At 42.4% G+C, this 21,476-nt stretch overlaps 1 long non-coding RNA gene across 2 annotated transcripts; it reads left to right on the top strand.

Moving 5' to 3' along the window:
• Nucleotides 1–197: 197 nt before the first annotated feature.
• LOC125698566 (uncharacterized) lies at nucleotides 198–16,088 on the top strand. Of its 2 annotated transcripts, none has more exons than XR_007379227.1 (5): nucleotides 198–770; nucleotides 1,583–1,739; nucleotides 3,005–3,075; nucleotides 8,109–8,372; nucleotides 9,107–16,088. It is a non-coding gene; the product is annotated as an uncharacterized LOC125698566 (long non-coding RNA). The 2 variants fall into 2 exon arrangements; XR_007379226.1 differs by lacking the exon at nucleotides 198–770 and adding an exon at nucleotides 783–1,374.
• Nucleotides 16,089–21,476: the final 5,388 nt, after the last annotated feature.

Here is a 21,476-nt window from a genome sequence, read left to right as displayed (position 1 = left end):
GCTTTTGTTCGTGTCGCAGTTTGTGTCCCCCTGCGAGATCTGCGTGGAACCAACCCGCCTTCACGCAGCTACGGCCTCCTGCTCCGCAGCGCCCCCTGCTGCCCCCAGCTGCCTCCCCCCCCCCACCAACTCCTCTCTGCCCGGCGCTGCGGGCTCCCCTCCCAGCTCCGCCCTCACGCCCGCCCGTGTGCGCCGCCGATGTTTCTGGCTCGCCGTCCCATCTGCTCTATTCCTAAAGCCGTCTAGCTGCGTTCACGCACGTTTTAAAGGGCCCTGGCGTGCTCGAGGCGGTGGCCAGCTCTCTACCCGCAGTCATAAGGCACGATGGTCTTCAGAGCCTCCAGCGTGGGTCCTCAATTCGTGGCCCGCTTTTTAGAAGGGACGGGCTGTTATCAAACCCATCGTGCATTTGTGTATTCATTAGCCGTGTCGAGGAGGTAAAGAGCTGGGCAGGGGGAGCAGAAAGAAATGGTCAATGGAGAAGGCCTCCAGGAAAGCAGATTAAAAGGTCTATTTATTTCCTGCATGGCAGAAGCTGGAGAAGGGCCGTGCCCGGTTCCCCGCCCCCATTCCTTTCCATAGCCCTGGGCTGCCGCCGCCTCCCGCGCTGTCCGCGCCGCGCTCCTTCCTGCGCCTTCCTTCCCGCACCAGCAGCTGCGCACGGAGCGCGGATGAAATCATTCCGCTTCCACTTCTCGCACTGCTCGCTTTTTGGCCGCACGTATGACGGGCCTTGCTTGACACGGTGCAGTTATTAACTAGCATTAGTGGTAAGCTCTTGGCCTGCTTTTGTGTTATCTACTTGCTCGAGCCCAGGATGCGGTCCTGGGATCGCTTTTCTCTCTTAACACTTCAGTGCCTGCGGTCTGGAGCCCAATTATGTAACCGCTTCTGACGTGAGGAGTAACGAGGGTGCTGCAGACTCGATTCGATCTAATTTCCCGTCCTCTTTTCAATTCAGGCTTTGGTCTGCGTTTAGACAAAGGCGCTTTTGAGAACGAGGGAGATTTGGCGAGGAGGATGGGGCGAAAGCCTTTAAATACTTGCATGTAGCCGTAAGCAGGCGGTAAGGCTTTAGACCTGTGTGAGATGTAGGGGGGGTGCCGACCCGTGCCCGGCTGCTCTGAGGTATTCGCGTGCCCAGCCTGAGGATGAAGCCAGCCTTGGGAAGTTCACTGCACTGAGCAGAGAACGGAGCCTGAATCGCAGCTCCTTCACCCTCAGCTCACAAGGAGGTGGGCTTGGGTGTGCGTGCTCTGAACCTCGAAGGAAAGAATTCTCTTGAAAGTTCTTGGAGGCCAACGAGTGAGTTGACCTCAGGTGTATGCTTGAACACTTCTCATGCCTAGAAAATTGAGGCTGGAGCAATCCTAGGTAATAATGTTTGCTGAAGAAACATTTCCCTGAAATCTTTGCAGTGGGTACAAAACATCTTTTGAGTATTACATACAGCTTTACAATGGGAATTATTTTGCTCTGGTTAGGTGAATTTAATGGGGTAAAGGGAGTAGAAAGGGGAGTTTTGAGTAAGATGGGAAATGTCTACTGTAGCATTATATTGCAACTGATATTTTTGCTGCAGGTGCTACCTCTGTACTGACACGGCAGAGTAGATGCAACTTCTTCATTAGAGCCTGCTTTTCCACTGGAGGAGGAGGATGTTTCTGCGCTCTGGGGAAATGTGGAAGCTCAGCAAGGATAGCCTGTGACTGCAGATGAATACCAGTGTTGATAAATCTGTAAGCAAGCCCTGGCATTAACGTTATTTCAAAATTCCCTGCCTGGTGAGATTGCCAGATGCCAAGATCTCATAGGTCTGCTCTCACTGCATAAAGGCACAGAGGCGTTGCTGTCAGTGGGTTTCTCCATATTGCTGGAGACTGCGGAGAAGCAATCGCTGAAGTGTGCTGCAGCATTTTTAGCTTCTTAGAGTCAAAAGAAAAAAAATGCGCTTTTCAAATAGCTGAAAGTGACATGAAGGGCCAGACTATCTTTTGTCTAAAGAAGGGTTATTCCTGATGGTACCCAGCGGTTATCTTTGAATGCTTCAATTCAACTTCTGCGTCTGATAATAACTGTATTTTAGCTGTGTGAGTTTGCAGACCCCAAATTAGTAGTGAAGTCTCTGCTGCTTTGGCAGCATGCTGTTTTCCTCCGCATCCACTGGTACATATTTATTTGGTCCATGGTTGCAAGCCCTTCACTGTTCTTGATCCCAGGACTGCACTGAAACTGAATAATTCAAAAAAAGGTTTTCCTAATTTTCTTAATTTTCTTCGATTTTAAGCCTCAAAGCTTCTGAATTTTACTGCATTTGAAATAATTACTGGTATTGCTAGTGCTGCAACTGCTTCTTATCACACCTTCTGTTTATAGGGAGCGTGCTTCTTTTGGGGGATGTGTATTTTTGCATTTTTCATCTTAGGGATTCTGTTGTGGTTTTGCAATGAAATGACATGGATGTTTTGCCTAAGATTGTTCTCTTGAAACTTCCAGGCTAATCTGTCTGGGAAACATGGAAGATATTCTCAAGAGATACTCATTGCTTAGCTACTGAAACACCTGCTAAAGCTGAGCTCTTTAAAAAAACCTGAAAATTATTTAAATGCGAGAAGGAGTGGGTTGATCTGGAAAAGAAACTTCTCAAAAGACTAAAATTAGAACAGAATGTGTTAGAAGAGAAATTCTGGTGGAGGAGAAAGACCAAGGTTTTTGAAATAAAAGTGCTGCTGCTTGAGTAATGATCAAGGAAATTCTGATTGGGATATTGGCAGCTGCTCCAACCCAGAGTTCTGACTTCAGAAACAATTATGTTTCCCTAAAGGTAGATACACAATAAAGATTCAGTTTTTCTTTTTCTGAGATAGTCCAAAGCAAGACTCAGCTTGATGTTTATAAATGAGACTTTGGGGCAAATCCTGTTACTGAACCAAACAAACAGCTCTTTTTTTAGAGTGACTGATAGCTGAAGAAATATGCTTCAGATTTGAAATATGCTTTGCAGATGAAGTTCAGCTCTCCCAAAGTTGCATGAATGAGCATCCTTTCTGCTTGCAGAACTCTTGTCAAAGTGAGGTAAGCTTTCCTCTTTTTGCTTTTAGAGACTTTATCTTCCTATCTTTTAGTTCATCACTGTATGTTTGACTTTGGTCTTGAGTAAAAAACCTAAATAATTGGCTCAAGACTCGCATATTCCATGATGCAGTCCTTTTTTTTTTTTTTTTTTTTTTTTTGTCTCAGTTACAGTTCTACCACCCCTTTTCTTCTAAACTTTTTGTAGTACTGTTAAATATTGGAAGCTTTTCAAGGAATCCCACTTCCTGGCAGGAGATAAGGATCTCCATTGTGTGTAAAATGGCAAGGAGCAAAGTCCCAAGCAGTGTATAATAGGAGAAAAAATGTCCCTCTCTGTGGGGATAAAAGAAGACCTCAACAAAGAAATTAGCTCAACTAGAAGTACCTTTTCTTTCAGTTTGAGAAGGGGCTGTGTCTACACTCTCTAATATTTTTGGGTGGGTGAGAGGTAACCCAAAAGGATGCTGGTCTTCTTTCAGAGCTATAGAGGTTCCCTCCTTGATGGTGTGGCATGCAGCTCTGCCATGTTCCCCTTGCTGGGTTCTTCAGAGGTTGCTGCATTTCCCCCATCACGGTGCTGAGATGAATGTGGGCTGTAAGTAGTGCCATCAGCCCTTTCAGCTGCTGCCCAGGGTGCTTTAACCTCAGCTTTATTCAGAATAAACATTGCAGTTTCATAGGAAATTCTGTTCCCATTTCCCACAGGATTTAAACCTTTTCCAATTAGCTCTGCTAAGTACCTTTCCAGTGCTGGGTCACAGCACTGCTGTTCTTAAATGTTTTGGAGTTGGTTGTTTATTAGCTTGCTGAGAAGTAGCCACTTAAATACTTTCATTTCTTCCTCTCGACTTTTGCATCTTTGTGTGGAATACTTCACCACAAAGAGTAAAATGGGATGGACTAGTTCTCTTCCTTTTAAATCCCTTGATTTCATTAGTCTTAGTTTTGTTGGATATATTTTACACTGCTATGAAGCAATGGGTGCTTCCTTTAGAGAGACTGGACTGCAGTATTTCAGGTTCTTCTCTAAACATTAAAAAAAATAGTCTTATAGAGCATTTTGCTATAAGATATTTAAAATCTGAGGAGTAGGAAGGAATTGAATTTCCTGATTTAACGTGACTCAGCCAGGGCTGCCTCCTTCTTTCGTAACAACTTCTCTGCATCTAGCTCTAACCTTGGCTGGCACTACATAGAGCTATCAGATGTTTTCTCAATTAACTTGTCATTCTCACACGCAGCCAGTTTCTGAGCTTTTCCTTGGGGATCCTGGAGCAATTACCTGGTTAGCAATCATTAACTCCAAGACTGCACCACTCGGTGCCATAAGGCATCCCACACTGTCACTCGAGGCTTCCTTCATCTCAAATTGTGGCAATTCTGTGCCTGACTGACAGGACCTCAGTAATAATAAGATAATAGTTTGTTGATATTACTTGTTTTGATAGCATATCTAGTCACACACACAACAGACCAAGCCTTCTTCCCGTAACTTCAGTCTAAATAGAGGGTTGTTTCCTTTCTCTACCACTCCTAGGTGTTGGTGGTTGTCTGTACTGTGCGAGTTAATGCAGAAGCATTTTTTAAAGCCCGGAACTCTTCTTTGTAGGATTCCTGAAACGGTGTTGCTTCTCCTTGAGCTAAATCTCGTTCTCAACATTGGAAAATTATTTCCATGAAAAATAAAAAATAAAGGTGATATTTTGGATGTAGGTATTACTGAATAAGTTGAAGTAATAATGTGGAAGCTTCTAGTTAGTCCTGTCCAGGCAACTAAAGACTGAAGTTTTCAAGCTTTCTTGATTAGAATCATCAAGTGCATATGTGAAAGAAGAGATTTATATTAATTTCTAGTAGTCTCAGATAGTGATATTTTTTTAAGACCTACTTGTTGTCTGCTTGTGTGTTGATGATTTCTGTGTCAAGGCTGATTTTGTGTGCTTACATCTCTGAAGGGATATGTTAAGTGCATGTGAACGTATTTCAAATATTACGGCCCAAGTGCTTTCAATTTAGAAGCAGAAATCAAATATATTTGTTTACAAATGTAGTGAGATACTGTGGTGCAGAGCTCCCAAAAATTCAGTCAGAAATTTCATTGTTGGGTTCACCTTTGGTTTCTTTTCCACCATGAGGAAGTAAGGATCTCACTGCTAATGAATGTGGCATGGTTGCACATCTCTGTCACTTCTTTCCCATCTACCACTGGACACACAAGAATATCCTGTGTATTCTATGCAAGTAAATGCAGCATGAGAGGACAGTTTTGCTCAGTGCTTATTCTTCAGTTCTGTGGGAAACTTCAGTTTTATGAGAAGCTGTTTGGAGAATCACATCCTGTTGTCCTCTCTCTGGGAGCAGCCCTAGTCCTACTCAAGGACAGGTTTATCAGTTCTGCCAGGCTTGGAGTCAGACTTGCCATCTTACAAAGTCCTGAGCAGCCCAGGTGGCGTGGGCCAATGTGTTCTGGCAGCATCAGAGACCAATGATGTCCCAACATTCTGTCTATCCTGGACAGTGTGGATAACATGGTCTCATCTAGAAGGACACAGGGATGTACACAGCAGCTTCTGCAAGTGTTTGGGCATGTTTTGGGCAGCTATGTGACAACTGGAAGGGATAAAATGTCACATGTGACCAAAACTGTATATATACCACTTCTGTGATGGAGATTGTTACAAACTTCTTCCCATTATGCCATGGGAGCAGGAAGAGAAATCGTAAGGGAATGCCCAAATGTGGAATTGAGTTTTCTGCTGGACTGCATGTTCAGCTCAAGAATTGAATGTCAGCCCTCCTTGATATAGAAATTAATGGATTCTCTTTGGAAGGAGATCAGAGAAGAGTGTGTTCAAATTTGGGCTGAGGTGCAGAAATATAAGCGTTATACTAAATTTCAAAATCTCAGTGTATGTAACAAAGAGGGAAGAGCACGTAAAGCTCACGTGCAATCTTGGCATCATGCTTCACCTTGGAAATTGTTCACAATAACCTGAATGTTATTTAAAATGCTTTCTGTAGGCACTAAATACTATTTTATGAAGAAACGGTGCCATATTTTTGCCCTTGAAAGTTGACAGGAGCTTATTAAACACCTTAAGGTGTTTCAAATAATAGTGCTAAGGTGCAACCTTTCTGTGCTTCCATGGGAGGCAGGGAATGTGACTCTGGGAGCAGTAGGGATGAAGCGGGAGCTGTGCCAAACATCAGTTCATCCATATCTGTTTCTGCAGTAGTGTCAGACTGTTGGACTGCAAGGGAGAGTAAAAGCCAGGCTTCCAGAATGGCAGAAGTTAGACCTTGAATTCCTATAGTTCCTGCACTGGAGGGCAAAACTGAGGCCACAGTAATTTGTTTCTCATTTAGTCCTTCATCTTCTATCTTTATTCTTGTCACCAGAGATAGGATCCCTCTGACAGCTGTAAAATTTATAAAGGAAGAGTAGGACGTTTCAGACACTCGCCTGCCTTTATGTGTGATAGATGAAGAGCCCTGCCTGTGCAGGGAGTGAGCTGCATGACTTGGACTCAGAGTTCCAGCGCAGCGTGAGGAGCAGCCCGGCCCCGCACTGCGGGAGATGGGCTCCTGTGTAGGGCAGGACAAGCGCCTGGTGTTTCTCATGTTGCTTTTCTAAGCACTTTTAATAGGGAAGATGTGGTCACGTTAAGGACTCCCGTGCTGTCCTTTCTGATGTTGGGCCTGTACCCCCTTCCCGCTGTTTTCCTGGACTTTCTCATCTTTACACTGTTATTGGGAGCAAACATTTTCAGCTTATCTTCTCACTATGTACTGTAATTACTGGCAGACCCGGGCAGGGCTACTGACAAAGAGGAGATAATGTCCCTTTGAACGTCCCCAATTAGGATAATTCTGTTTTTTTAGCTGTTCATTCATTAGCAGAGAAGTAAACAGTGCAGACAGAAGGCTGTGAAGCAGGGTGTTTATTCACTTGTTTTCTAGCCTTCTCTCCAGATTAATGAAATGACTCACAGACAGTAATAGCATGCTTGGGAAGAGAAAAAACAACAAAACACAACTGGAGGTGGGACACATGTGGCCACAGCTTGGGCAGACACCCTCATCTCACCCTACCTGCATGTAGGACTTGAATTCTCTTTACTAAATGTAAATGATGGATCAGCTGTAAAGACAGTCAACACCCCCGGGACAACAGAATCAAATTGGCACCTATTAAGTGCAGGTTGGTTCAGGTGTGTGTGGAAGGAAACAGTTGCTGGTGAGAATGTAAGACCAAGCAATTGCTTATGAGTGACTCTGTGCAAAATTACCAGTAAGTATTTTCCTACCTACCCTGGCTCTTTGACAAAGAGGGCACAGGCTGCACCTCGCTCAGGTGGGTAACACCTGGGATTGCTTAGCTCTGCATGCTGCCCGATGTACTCTGCAATTTCTGAAATGCCAGTGACGTGCATTGCCAGTCCCATGAAAAGGAGGATGTAGAATAGTGAGAGTGCTCTGGTTTCAAAGGTGCTCAAGGGAGTGCTGACCTTTTAGAGTCTGAAACAGAAATACTTGGGAAGGTTTCATGAATTTTGAGCAGAGAAGGAAACTGAGAACACAGTGAGATATCACACGTGATTTCAATGGTGGACAATCATTCCTCTCTAGATCAAACACAGGTAAATTTTTCTTAGCAGTGGGATTTTTCGGCAAGGCAGAACAAACTGACAGCAGGACAAGAGAGGAATAATAATTAATTGTGGAAATTCTAGTAAGAACTAATTATAGCCAACACCACCAGGCAACTCTGATGTAGAAAGAAAAAAAGAGAAGCACCTCTGTGATGCTCAGCCTTTGTGTTGGATCCTGAAACAATGACTATTTAGTTGTATTATCTAAAAGGAAATAATGTGTACAATGCAGTCTTAAAGACCTCTTTGATTCTGGCTGTTTCTCCATGGAAGTATGTATCACAGAAAGCCATCAGCTCCAACTCTTTCAGCTGTTTAATTTATAAATTCTCCAAAAATTGTTTTCTAACCAAGATGTTTTGCTATTTGTTGTTACTTTAGGTAATACTGTTCACTGGTGGCGTCTGTGTTATGTTTCATTTTGAGTGTCAGTATTGCTAGGGTGGAGATTCAAGCCACACAAGGCACAAAAAAGAAAAAACAACAACAAAAGGGATGAAACTGGAGAAGCAAAGGGAGCTTGTCAAAGCCTGTAGAGAAGAAGTGAGGATAATTAATCAGATAAATGGAGATAGAGGGCAAGTGTGCAGAGGGAATATTCTGATGGAAACAAAAAGCAGTGGAATGAAAATGAACTCAGAAGAGGTAAGTGAGTTTTTCCCTTATTTCAGAAATGGTAAACTCTGGCAATGGAAGTTTTCTTTGTCAGTCTGAATTTTTTAAAGCCTTATAAACGTTAATCAAAGCAGTAACATTTAAAGTGTTTTTGAATAGCAAATTGTTTATTTAGTAGAAATAAATTGGTTCAATGCTGGCCCTTTAAATAATGGGACATGAAGCCCCCTCACAAGCTTTTGAATTCCAGCAAATGACTAAAGTATTGTACTTGAAAAAGTAGCTTCTATAATAAGGGAGAAAGAGGGAAAAATATTAAACATGCTCAACTGGAAAAAATAAAAGGAAATGTAGGGCAAGGGCAAAACCAGTTTTCCCCTGACATGTTTGTAAAACAAACACAGCAGTATTTAGGTCAGTGCAGGAGGCAAAAAATATAGTTTGAAAACCAAAGTCAAACTGAGCAGTTAGGATTCATATCCAAGCAGACAGACTAAGGTCAATCCTCCCGTTTCTCTGTACAACAGAGTGGTGTCACCTACTTTGCCAAGGAGCAAGAGCGTGGCTGACAACCCCAAAGACCATCAGAAATGGAAATTCATTCACTGCTTTTGCAAAGACAAGCAGCTGATACAGCTTACTGTTTTGAGATAGGAGGGAAGTGCTCTTTGGTTCCCTGTTTACTTTGCAGTTCCTACACAGAGCTGTGAAGGAGCCTGTTGCTGCATTAAGGGTTTTCAAGTCTGCACTTGCTCTCTTCTCAGGGCACTACTGAATTATTTTCCTCTGCACATAGTTTTGTGGTTCCCTGGAGCTGGGAGGCATGAGCAAACAGTGAAGGCCTGAAGAGCAGTGACTAAAGGGCTGCCCTTCTTAACGACTGAAAAGAAAACTTTGGAAGAATGATTTGGAATGATTATGAGGAAACAAGAAGGCAAGAAATTTGAGAGATCCACAAAACGGGGTATTAGAGCTTTGCAAATGGGATCATCTGAGCCCATAATACTGCTGAGCTGATCAGCTGTGGTTAGGCTACGAAGACGAACGTGAAGCCCACTTTTGTTCTTGTAGTTCATCCTCCTCCTGACCAAGCTGACTGGGAAATGCTAACTGTACTGATGTGAAAATGATACAGCCGAAGGATCTCTAGCAGTAACAGCCTGAATTATTACCCAAGCCTGCTCAGAGTAAGAGCAAGAAGAAACACAAAGGTGCGTGGGTTGGGCCCTCTTGGGCCGGTGGGTCACATACGGTGCTGCGAGGTGCGGCCCTCCAGCCGGACTCAGTGCTCCGAGCTTGGCCAGTCAGCCAGCTCTCCATCCACCTCGCTGACCACTCATCTGTCCCACATGTCCTAAGCTGCTTTAGAAGGTTGTGAGAGACGGCCTTGCTGAAGGTGAGGTACACAACATCCATTGCTCTCCTCTCATCTACCTGGATGGTGATGACGTTGCAGAAGGCTGCCAGTTTGGTTGAGCATGGTTTCCCCTTGGTGAATCCATGTTGACTCCTGATAACCTTCTTCTTTCTGTCTGCTTGGAGATGGCATCCAAAATAAACTGGTTCATCATTTTACGTTGACTTTTATATGCCATGGTGTCAGATATGCTTCCATCCAAAGGATTTAATCAGTTCTCCACAATGTGGAAGTTGAAGAACATCTTTCCTGTATTAAAAATATTAAGAACTTAATCCATGAGAATTTAGTACTTGTGAAAGAAACAGCTTCTTCCATTTGCGGCATCCTTAAACAGCCATTTTTGATATCAGATAACAATCTGAACTCCACGCCCAACCTTGGCATCTGCAGTCATGACATCACTGAGGTAGGAACTGCATCATGAGTTCCTTACAGGGGCATTTAAACCTAACTTGCAAGTGCCCCAGACCCACAATTCCTACAGTTATGACCCAGTTGCGTTTCGCACTGCAGAGAGTGCACATGTATTCCAAATAATGGGTTTCCCTTTCTCACAGGTAAACATTTACAGTGAATTTGCAGACCAGTTCTGTTTAAAACTAAGTTGTATGAAAAGCCTTTAGCATTTTCATGTTCACTTTATTATCTGGTAATAGTATTTGTTAGTTATGTATGTATGTTTGTTAGTGTACATTAGTTAGAGATTGGTCTGATAGTTTTTCATGCTTTACCCACAGGAGGTGCCCTCTCCCCCTCTGCCTTCTTCCCCCCATATTCCTCCCCAAGTTCCTCTTCCCCAACAAATAACTAAATACATACAGAGCCCCCAAAGACTGTGAATGTTGATGCGTTATTTTTGTTTCCCTTGGCCAAGGAGAGGTTGTGAATTTCTTCTTACCAATCCAGTAAAATAATAATGCAAATGTTTAAAGCAGTTGTAAATCATTAATTTGACAGGAACCCACCTAACAATCAAAATAAGTTCATGAAAAAAATGACTTTCATAGAGAAATCTGTTGCCTATCTCTCATCATACATGGTATCTACCCTAATCCAAGGTGAATTTCTTTTCATCCTGTAGTGATTCAAAAACTGAGTCATCTTTCATCTGCTTAGTAAGGATAAAAATGTGCCCAGAATACTCCAGGGCTGCTGTGTTCCACGGGGCCCCTTTGTGCTTTCTATAATATACTCATAGTTCACCATGGGGGTTCTTATGTGGTTTCATTTATTTGTGAAGCCTTCTTATTTTTAGAATGAGCTCATGCTCTGCTGCAGGGTCCAAGGTTTCATGGCTATATAGATGGAACTATAATGCTGCCATAAATCTGTCTTAAAAGAAGGAGACTGCAGAAGTAGGACGAGGTAGAATCTTCAGATGTTAGAAGGAAAAAAAAAGTCAAGAAAGGGGATTTGAGTTAATCTGAAACTGGCTGGCGGACTGTTTGCAAAGGTACCGTAGCGATTTTTGTTCAGAAGGTAGTGTTTGTTTGTAAAAGATTGCCATGGTGTGCTCCAGAAACAAAATGAGTCAGAGTTCCGATGAACGTAGACTTAGGAGCATGACAGCAGCACAGAGTTGTCTATGGAAAGCTGTGCAGAGCAGCTGCTGGCAGGGAGAGCATGGCATCGACATGGCAAACCCAGGTGTCATCTGTGGCCCTTCAGAGCAGCACACTCAGAACCAGAGAGTGACTGTGTATGTGTGATGTGTATATAGATGTGTACGCACACGTTTTTCCCCTGCTGATGGACTAGACAAACACTTGTACAGGGTGGAGGGAGACCAGTAGCACTGGCATTGCTGTTGGAATGATGCTGCCAGGCACGCTGTCAGCACTTAGGACTCACTCTTATTTGCAAGGACAAAATCCTGTATTGTCTGCTGCTCACTTGCTTTTCATTCATACATAATGCATTTATGCATTCTGGAGAGGTGTTGTATTCAAGCTCAATAACATTACTTTTGTGTTATTTCATTTACTGTACTTTTTCTTTTCATTTTGCTTTTATGCTTCACTTGATGTTATGCTAAAATTACTGATGAAAGTTATATTTCAAAGAGTTCTTATGGAACCGTTGGAAACATCCGAGTCTGCCATGCTGCTGTCATTGGTTCTGGTGAGAATGGCTTTTCTTCCCTAGCCTGCAGACAGGCAGAGTTCTATTTTGCAGGCAGTGCTGTGGTGATCAGCTGAGTATAACACGTTCTAGGACCTCTGGGATGTCATGTGTGTGATGCTGGAGACATCTGAAGGAAGTGCATAAATAGGAGGGGGAACGGCTCTTTGTGAGGGTGGATGGTGATGGGACAAGGGGGAATGGCTTTCAACTAGACAGGGAAGGTTTAGGTTGGATATGAGGAGGAATTTTTTCACCCAGAGGGTGGTGAGGCACTGGCACAGGTTGCCCAAGGAGGCTGTGGATGCCCCATCCCTGCAGGCATTCAAGGTCAGGCTGGATGCGGCTCTGGGCAGCCTGGGCTGCTGGTTGGTGACCTGCACACAGCAGGGGGTTGGAACTGGATGAGCACTGTGCTCCTTTTCAACCCAGGCCATTCTATGATTCTATGCCTGAGAAGTACAGTTTCTGTTGCCAACAGGTGCATGGGCTTGGATGATGGTCAATATATATTTTGCTTATTTTTCATAAAATTTAGTTGTTTTTTTCTTGTAATATGGGCAGTACTGTTTCTTTCAACACCTCTGAGATTTTGACTTTCTCTGATGTTGTGAAGAAGAATATTTGCTGTTTTCCTTTTCACTTTGATTTAAATTGTGTTCCTTAGGAATTTAGGAGTGTTAAAAATTAAAATTTGAACATAAGAAATTCCATACAAACATGTGGATGAACTTCTTTACTCTCAGAGTGGTGGAGCAGTGGCACAGGCTGCCCAGAGAGCTGGTGGACTCTGCTTCTGTGGAGGTATTCAAGACCCATCTGAACACTGAGCTGTGTGACCAATTGTAGGGAACTGCTTTAGCAGGGGTTGGACTCAGTGATCTTTTCAGGTCCCATCTTGGCAGGTGCTAAATCGACAGCCCCATTAAGTGAGCTTTGTGTGTTCAGCATTATGCAAAAGAAGGTGGCTTTAGGCAAATAGCTTCATCTGAAGCCCCCGTTGCGGAGAATTCAGCAGGCCTTGTTCTTTTAGCTTAATTCTCTCTCTAAACGAATTAAATTCTCTTTGAATAAATGTGTGTAGGAACAGTTCTGCTTAAAATTTGCACGATATTTTCATCTGATTTAATTTGCTAGGTAGACAACCAATAATTTCACCCTTGTCTTGAATAATTCTATATGCGAATAACAGCAAAGGGTGAAAAAAATAAGATGACTGCTCTTATTTGTGGGGGAAAATAATCGTTATGAAAATACAGCATTCCAGCACCTATCTGTTCACTTTCTATGTATTCCTCATCAATGGGGTGAAAAGCAAATGATGATGGTTCTTTCTCTGCTCTCCTTTCAGTGATTGTTTAGTACTAGCAAAGACTATTGCCTGAAAGATTCAGCCCAACGGTGATCCCTTCCTGTTAATGTGCTCTTCTTGAAAATAAATTTGGATTGGGAAAATTCTGTTTTATCATGAAAAATAAAGATCCAAATGTTGCAAATAGATTACTTCCAAACCTCTTCTCGTCCTTTCTTTTAAACACTTATGGCTGGGAGGATTTTACCGTTACATTTTTCTGAATCTATTATAGTTGGCTTTTCTTTTATTGCTGCACCACAGCTCCAATCATCTGGAAATCTTTTCCACCTTATTCTAATTATTCTTTTAAATTTCTCTCCTCTTGCTCTTTTCCATCCTACTTCAGCATATCTCAACCTCATCTTTATTAATAAGAACTTCGGAGTATTTGGAGGAACAGTGAGTTGTTCATGCGGTTTCTATTAGGTAAGTTGTACACCAACTAGGAAAATGAAATTAGAAAAACTAAGCAATTTGCCTTGGGGAAGTTTGGTTTGTGATGCAGGATTAAAAACCTATTGCTAACCTTCCATTTTGTGGATCAGATGGCCTTGGTCTGCTTTCTCATCTTTATGTTTCTGACCTGTATTCCTTTCCCTTTCCGGCCTCCATAAATCCCCCTGCATTCATTCAGGCAGCACCTCTGCCCAGGCTGCTGCCAGATGGCTTTAGGCACCAAGCTGGTCCTGGACGTGCTGATTCAGCACAGAAAGTGGAGTCTTTGTGGCAGAGACAATATTCTGTGAGGACCACTGGAAAATATACTGGAGCTGGGCACGGCCACAGCTCTTTACCAGCTGACATACCTTTCCAGAAGCTTTGCTTAATGAGGACGTTACTCTGAGCTGGGGATGCTTCCTGCAGGCGCAGTTGTGTTTTTACAGTCAGCTCAGGTCCTGCAGAACTGCCAGTTTTCCTGGACCTGCTGCAAGGGACTCAGGATCCCAAGGACACCTGATCAGACTGCACTGTTACTTAGAGTTTGGTCATGTCCCAGTAGCAAACCTCTGCCCCTTGTTCCGTTTGCTGTGCACTGTGTGGGCTCTTCACAGTTGGCTTTTGGACTTCTTTTTTTATTAACTTCAGTAGGTGACATTTTTACTTAAAAGTTGATGACTCTATTACCCATTGCAATCGGCTGGTGATGCTGGTATCTGCTCATCTTTTCATCCCGTTTAAAAAAATGGGATTATTCTTAAGGAGTACACCTCTGCTATAATTTCCTTTTAAACTCAGAGCTTTTTGACTCATGGCAGGAGAAGTAAGGTTTTAGGGTATTCAGAATTCCTTTTTTCTGGTTGGTTTTAATGCACTTCCACAAATCTAAAATAGAGTTCTCTGATTAAATGCAGTTTCTCTCAAGAAGTTTCTCTCAAGTAATTCTTGGAAAATAGTGTAAGCTGTGTATACAGATAAGTAGCACAGGAGGAGAAAAAATGCAAGTATGGTTAACTTCATCTGTATTTCTTCCACACAGAAGCAAACAGAGTTTCACTTCTGTAGATGACAAGAGAGCAAAAACTTTTTAATGCATCTTATGGTCCAAATTCTATGTTTCATAAGCCAAGTAAAAAAACTATCAAGTGCCTTGATTCTGTCTCTCTTACTGTAAGGCTGGAAAAATGAAAAATGTGTGAATGCAGAATTAACTCAACTAGAACTGACAGCTCTCTACTCATAGTCAACCAAGGGCAAAGGGATGATTTCAGGAATGTATTGCTATTGAGGTGAGAAGCGTAGGGAATGGAAGGTCCAAGATCTGCTAACGTGGAGTGCCAGAACCACATTTGGTGGTGTTAACGTGAGCCTGACATAGAGAATGCTACAAACAGCTCCACTCCAGCCTCCAATGGCTCCAGCCCACTGGGTACGTTTGTTAGCAGCTCTTCTGTCGGTAGAGTAAAATCAGTAAGGTATTTCTGCAGGAGTTACACTGCGACTGCGTTATACACTGCACAAATGCTAGAAGTGTGCCAGTGGGGCTGCGCAAATACCGAATGATACATTATACATTAATGTATACATTATATATAAATGTTACATTATATATAAATGTAGGTATCCGTGCATGTATAATATTTTACTGAAAAACTAATTCACAGTGAGGTGTAAAATACAAGTTCTGTAAGCGCTGGTATTAATTAAAGTTATCTTCCTGTGCGTTCAAATCTTAATTGCGTGACCCCAGTACCTAATATGGTGTGAGTCCAGATGTACTTTTTCTTTTCCATGAGGTGTTTACCTGTTTGTTGGGAGTCGCCCTGCTGTTGGTAAGACACATGGCTGTCAGTGTTGTGCCCTCAAAGTGAACTTATAGGATCTAGATGTGCCCCCAAATCAACCAACAGGTTGCAGGTGGAACAAAAGGGAAATACAGATAAAAATACAACTTCCTGAAGGGAGGTTGTGATGAAAAAGGGTCTGGCCTCTTCTCGCAGGCAAATAGTAGGACCCGAGGAAACGGCCAGAAGCTGTACCAGAGGAGGTTTAGGTTGAATATTAGGAGAAACTTTTTCTCTCAGAGGGTGGTCAGGCACTGGAATGTCTGCACAGGGAGGTGGTGGAGTCGCCGTCCCTGGCAGTGTTCAAGAGGCGCCTGGATGAGGAGCTACGAGATGTGGTTTAGTAGCTTGTGGTACTAATAGCAATGGGAGGGTGGTTGGACTGGATGATCTTGCAGGTCATTTCCAACCTTGCGATTCTATGATTCTACTGTTTGAAGCAGTGATGTTTTCATGGTGCAATGTTCTGATGAGGAAATAGATCAAAAACACCTATTGATTACTCCTCCATAATCTATTATTTGAGTGGAATGTAGTTGTTGGGTTTTTTTTTTTTTTTTTTTTTTTTTCCTGTGTGTATTTGTTCCTCTGTTTTTATAAAAACAGAGAAAGGCAATTTTATGTGCTTAATGCTGAGAAATCTCTGAACTTGGGAGAGTAAATAGTGCCTAGTAGGAAATTACATTTGTTTTCTTCCTGAACTTCTATTTGAAATGATGTTTTTCAAGCACAAAAGCGTGGTTTTATCTTTGTAATGACATTGGTAATCAGCTGCCTTCTTTATCTTCCCTGGAGATTGTTTTGTCAACTGAATGCTTGTGAGTCCAGCACCAGAGCAGTTCCTACAGTACAGATACAGAGAGTGGCTTTGGGTTTTTGTTCTTAGCATAGCCTGCTGAGGGCTGTGCAGCAAAATGGCTTGTTTACTCTCTGCAGCTTCTCTAAGAACAGACTTCTACGACAGCTAGAGTTTAACAGGGGCGATTTCCTTTCGTAAATGTATTTCAGAAGATGTGCGTCACTTGTTTTTCTTCCAATTACTGTGAAAAATCAACTTTAAATCGGAGTGCTGAGGACGTGGGACCTTGTTAGTCCCTCGATACTGAAATGCAGAAGGATCGTTTGAGACGTAGGGAAGTACAAGTGGCATGTCACTACTTTGTACAGCCCATCACGAGATGTATTAATAAGATGGCAGATCACCTTTTCTATAGCTGTTATCTAAAGAGCCACAGAGGGTTTGCCAAATGGAATATTAATTCCTGGTTCAAATGCAAATGCCTGTAAGGTGAACTGATGTTTATCAGCTCAGTGTCTTATATTGGAAGAATACCAATACTGTGTCTGAATAAAACTGCAAGTGAGTTTATCAAGATTAATTGTAACCTTGCTATCCATTGTTTAAGGAAAAAGCAAAATGCCAGCGTATCTTCCCTTGACTTACCAACTGGTATTGAAAATATGATAAAATTCTGAGATTCTAAATACAATTCTGAGTAGTCTGTTTTAAAAAATATTTCACTTCTGAGAAACCTCTCTCAAATCTGTTTTCAAAGGCATTTAAGAACCTTCTAAAGTCCCAGTGTATGATTAAAATTCCAGCCACGTGTCATCAGATTTGAAGTAGCACATCATCTCCTGCCTGATAACATGCACTGATACTGTGCTAGCCCTGAGGAAATCCTCTCCCTGGCAAATCTGGAAGGCAGTAGGGAAGAGGGACCTCCTGGGTCAGAGTCCATGCCACTTCCATCAGAAGTGATTACATCAGCATAAACCCCTTTGGCAAATGGATTAGGCTCAGTTTCAGAAATGTAAGCTGTTCCTGGTGTTCTTTATGGAAGACCATGGCAGCATTTTATTCCAGCATTCATTTTACTATAACTGCTTTTTGTCTGCTGGTTCTTGATGGCCTGGGTCATTATTTTCCCCTTTCCCTCTCGCTTGTCCGACTATTTGATCTCCTAGAGTACTTAAAATAATTGTTCTTCTCTTTGTTTATGTTTGTGTTATGTTTAGCTAAACAAGCCAACCTTTATATTCTCCTTGCAAAATATAGGGTTTTTGCTCCTAATGCTTTCACAGCAGTCCCTCCAGCCGGTACAAGTGTAGGGAACCATCAGTCACAGACACACATGGCCCAGGTTCTAAAGGAGGTAAAGTACCCAGTGGTACCAATACCTCTGCTTCCTTTTGACCTTTCTCTGTAAGCCCTGTGTTGCACTGCTGTCTTCATGGCCATGGTTACACAGGCATCTTGGGATCAGCTTCAGATCCAGACAGAAGGAGAACTGTGCTCTTTTCCTCTGTCACTTGCCATCAGGTAAGCCTAACATAAGTTCTTTTTTAATTATCACTAGTAGCTGTGTATTATTATTACATTTTCACCTATTTTGATTATTTGCTTAAACAAGATCACCTAGGAGTAAAACTCCAGTGTAAAACCATTGCATGTGCTGACTATGCCTTATATCATCAGAAACTCCCACAAGGGCTCTCCTATTTTGGTACCAACATTATTAATTAAAATACTAAATAAGAATGCTCCCAAATGCAAAGCTGGGGAACACCAGTAGTGATTGTCTTCATGCACAGATTTTCCCATTCGCTTCTGCCTCCTGTCAGGTTCTTAGATATGTTTTAACCCAGCACACAGTTCTCATGCTGATCTCTCTTCCACTGTCATTGTTTCTCAATGTCATGTAAACATGAGCTGTTTCAATGTCACATAAACATGTAAAATGACTGTTTTACAATGCATGCAATTGTAAATTCTGCAATGTTACAATGCAGAATGTTGTACTATTTGTCTTGCACAACTTCTTTCTTTGTATGTAAAATAAACTTCAAACAGGCAGCAAAGCCAAGTGCCTTAGAGATTTCATTTCTGAAGTTACCTAATTGAAGGCTTATCATAAAATCCAGCAAATATGATGTTTCAGTTCTTCGAATAGATTTTGTTGAAAACGGAATAAGAAATCAAGTTACTCAAAGATGGAGATGAGATAAATAAAGTGATTGAACTAAGACTGAAACAGTGAAATAATTCAGATGAGCATATCCACAATCAGTGCACTGGTAATGAAGGCAAAATATGTAGCAGACATCAGAGTTTTCTAGTCTTATTTAATAGGTCTCACACTGTCTAATGTGGAGAGAACATGAGGGGCCAGATACTTTCCAGTCAGATACTCCATCCACTGGAGGCCAGTGAAGTCTAATGACTCAGCTGTAGACAAATGCAATGTCCGAGTCCCTCAGTTTCTGTATTTGTTCTGGTGTTAAACCTTCTCTAAGGGAAGTTGCTAACCCTGATCATTTAGAGCTGGTTTCAATTGCATTACTGCAAACTGTTGTGGTTTTGTGTTGTTTTGAATTATATTTACTTATTTATTTATTGTTGTATTGCCTTTGTTACCTGGAAGCAGACAAACTTAGGTTAGGCATAGATAAGTATAGTAAAGCATGTATGTTTTCACGTCTGCTGGCTGTAGCAGGGCTTCAGGTATTTCCCTTTTCACTTCTGGGCAGACTCTGAAGAGAAGAAGGGATCACATGCAGTCTCCAGAGTGGTTGGGTTGTTCTAGATGCGTTTTGCCTGCATGCCACTCTTGTTTTTTGTAGGTGTCATTTGCTTCAGGAGGCACAAGTGTAACACCAAGATCTGCTGCAGCCATCTGTCCACCCAGTGCAGTGGGCAGGAAGAGAAGCCTCAAGGTGGATTGGAGAAGATTTTATTCCAGGTAGGTGAGTTTTTGCTGATATGGTTACAATGGCAGCCTTCTACCTGGGGAGCAGCTAGAATACTGCAGGCAGTAAACTATATCTTAATTATCTAATAATCCGATCAGCATATTTGCTCCATGCAGATGTTCTTGTCGTGGCAGTTACTTCAGCGTGCTCTCCCTCCCTTTCTTTTAAGCAATTCCCCAAGACTCTGCTAGGTACAAAATCTGGGAACTTAATGCACAAACTGTTTCTACACACTTTATGCATAACTATGGACAAAACACTGGGAGATGTACAAAATAATGGGAGGCTGATGATGTGATTTGAAGTTTCAGAGGGTTAGCCTAAATCAGACCTTTTGGTTCTCGTCTGCTGAATCTCGTTCCATTGCTTGATTCCTCATGTTTGAATTTCTTCCTGTTTGAACCAATTGTCCTGACATTGCTCTCTTTGTGGGAGCTGAGAGGAATGCAGGCAAGATAATAGGGCTCTCAGAGATAATTACACATCTCTTCTGTGAATATTCTGGTAGAGATTTGAGATTTAAATTTGGTCTTACTATTGTAAAATAGATTAATTATCATGGAATAATAAATTGATTGGTATCACTAAAGAATTACAGTGACTTCAAAGAATTGGATAACTCCAGTGAGTAACGTGCACACTTAAAGGATTTACTCTGTCCTTGCAATCTGAATGAAATTCCTTTACCTGGGAGGAAAACAAGTCTGTGCTTCTCTGAAAATGCGTGCAGTTCCTGTCAGCATTAATTGGAGCGCTGGGTGAAATTCGTAAAGAAGATGGATCCTGAACTGTTGTTCTCAGGCAGCAGCAGAAGCAGCAATTGTGTGTTTGTAATTGTGCTGGGATGGAGCGGGCCCTGGAGCAAGCAGGGAGACTTGGAGATCTCCCACCTCCCTGGCAGCCTTTCTGCCCAGTTCAGCTGTGCTGGCAGCACTGCTGTCAGATGCAGGCTGTTCTCAGAATAAAGCACAGCCAGCACCAGGGAAGAGGCCACAGCAGTGAAGTTTCCCTTGGTTTCACAGGGTTGTATTTAACCTTCTGGCATATGTGAAGGCCGTTACGTGGGTGTGATATGACATCAGAGATCCTGTTAGGTACTAATGAAACATTGGCATGTTCAGTCTGTTTAAATTCTGACTCTAGGAGTCAAAAATACAAATAGCTCGAGGCTTTCTGGTAGCAGTTCTTCCCTTCTTGCAGTATGCCTGAGGCCCTTGCTGGAATGATTTGAGTGACCGATCTTCAACTTGTGTTGGATGCAACCTTTTTATGCTTCAAAAATTGATACTGCTCAAATTTAGAGACATTCTGACTATGAGACCATTCCTCTACCTCTGCCCCCCAGCCTCCATGTTCTTCTCAGGCTAACAGAGATTTTAGTTTATTCCTGGGGAGCCACTGAGGGCTGCTTCTCAGTCATCTCCAGATTTCTTGAGACTACTCTAAACATATAACAAGGTGTGTGTTATTGGGGGGGAGGTGTCTTTCTTCTGAAAGCTTCCCAGATAAGATGAAGTTAGAAAGTGGCTGGATGTGGAACGTGAAATTCAGTCATGGCACAGTCATTGCTTACCAGTGAAGGTTTGAATAAAACCGTTGCTGTTGCTTCTCAAAAGTTGACACCACTTTTTTGCATTAACAAAATAATGTTTTCCCTTCTCAAGCTTTGCAGTTACAGCCAACCAAGCCATCTGCCCATAGGGGAAGAAAACAAGTGATACTTCGCTGGTGACATTCAGCATTAAAACACTCAGGTGGAATGAGTAAACCCTGGTGAAATTGGAACTAAATGCAGACAGCCTTGACAGGTGCCAGGGCAGCCTAAAGGAATTGTGTAAGTTCTGCTTTTGCACCTTTATTGCAGAATCCTCAGTGAGCTCTGGAAAGAAACACTTTAAAGTCTGTTCAACGTCTGTGGAAGCGAGAACCAAAGGTTTTTTTTGTTGTACTATTTAAATATCTTGTGCTGGTATTGCATCGCTCAGCATAAAATCTAAATGGATTTCCTCAGCTAACAGAGTAAAATAGTGTACGTAATATCCCACCGTTCCTGCAGTTCCCATTGCCAGGACAGCTGCTATTAGAAGGAACTTACAGGAATAAATGCAATTCAGTTACATCTGAAATAAAAGCTGTGGGGAATATGCTGCTATGGGCTATGAAAATACCAGCAATATTGATCTTGGTGCAGTGTGATATTCTGG

The sequence above is a fragment of the Lagopus muta genome, chromosome 11 (assembly GCF_023343835.1).
Source record: "Lagopus muta isolate bLagMut1 chromosome 11, bLagMut1 primary, whole genome shotgun sequence".
NCBI classification, from domain to species: domain Eukaryota; kingdom Metazoa; phylum Chordata; class Aves; order Galliformes; family Phasianidae; genus Lagopus; species Lagopus muta.
Note: the sequence above shows the minus strand (reverse complement) of the source record. Positions and strands in the feature narration are given on the sequence as shown.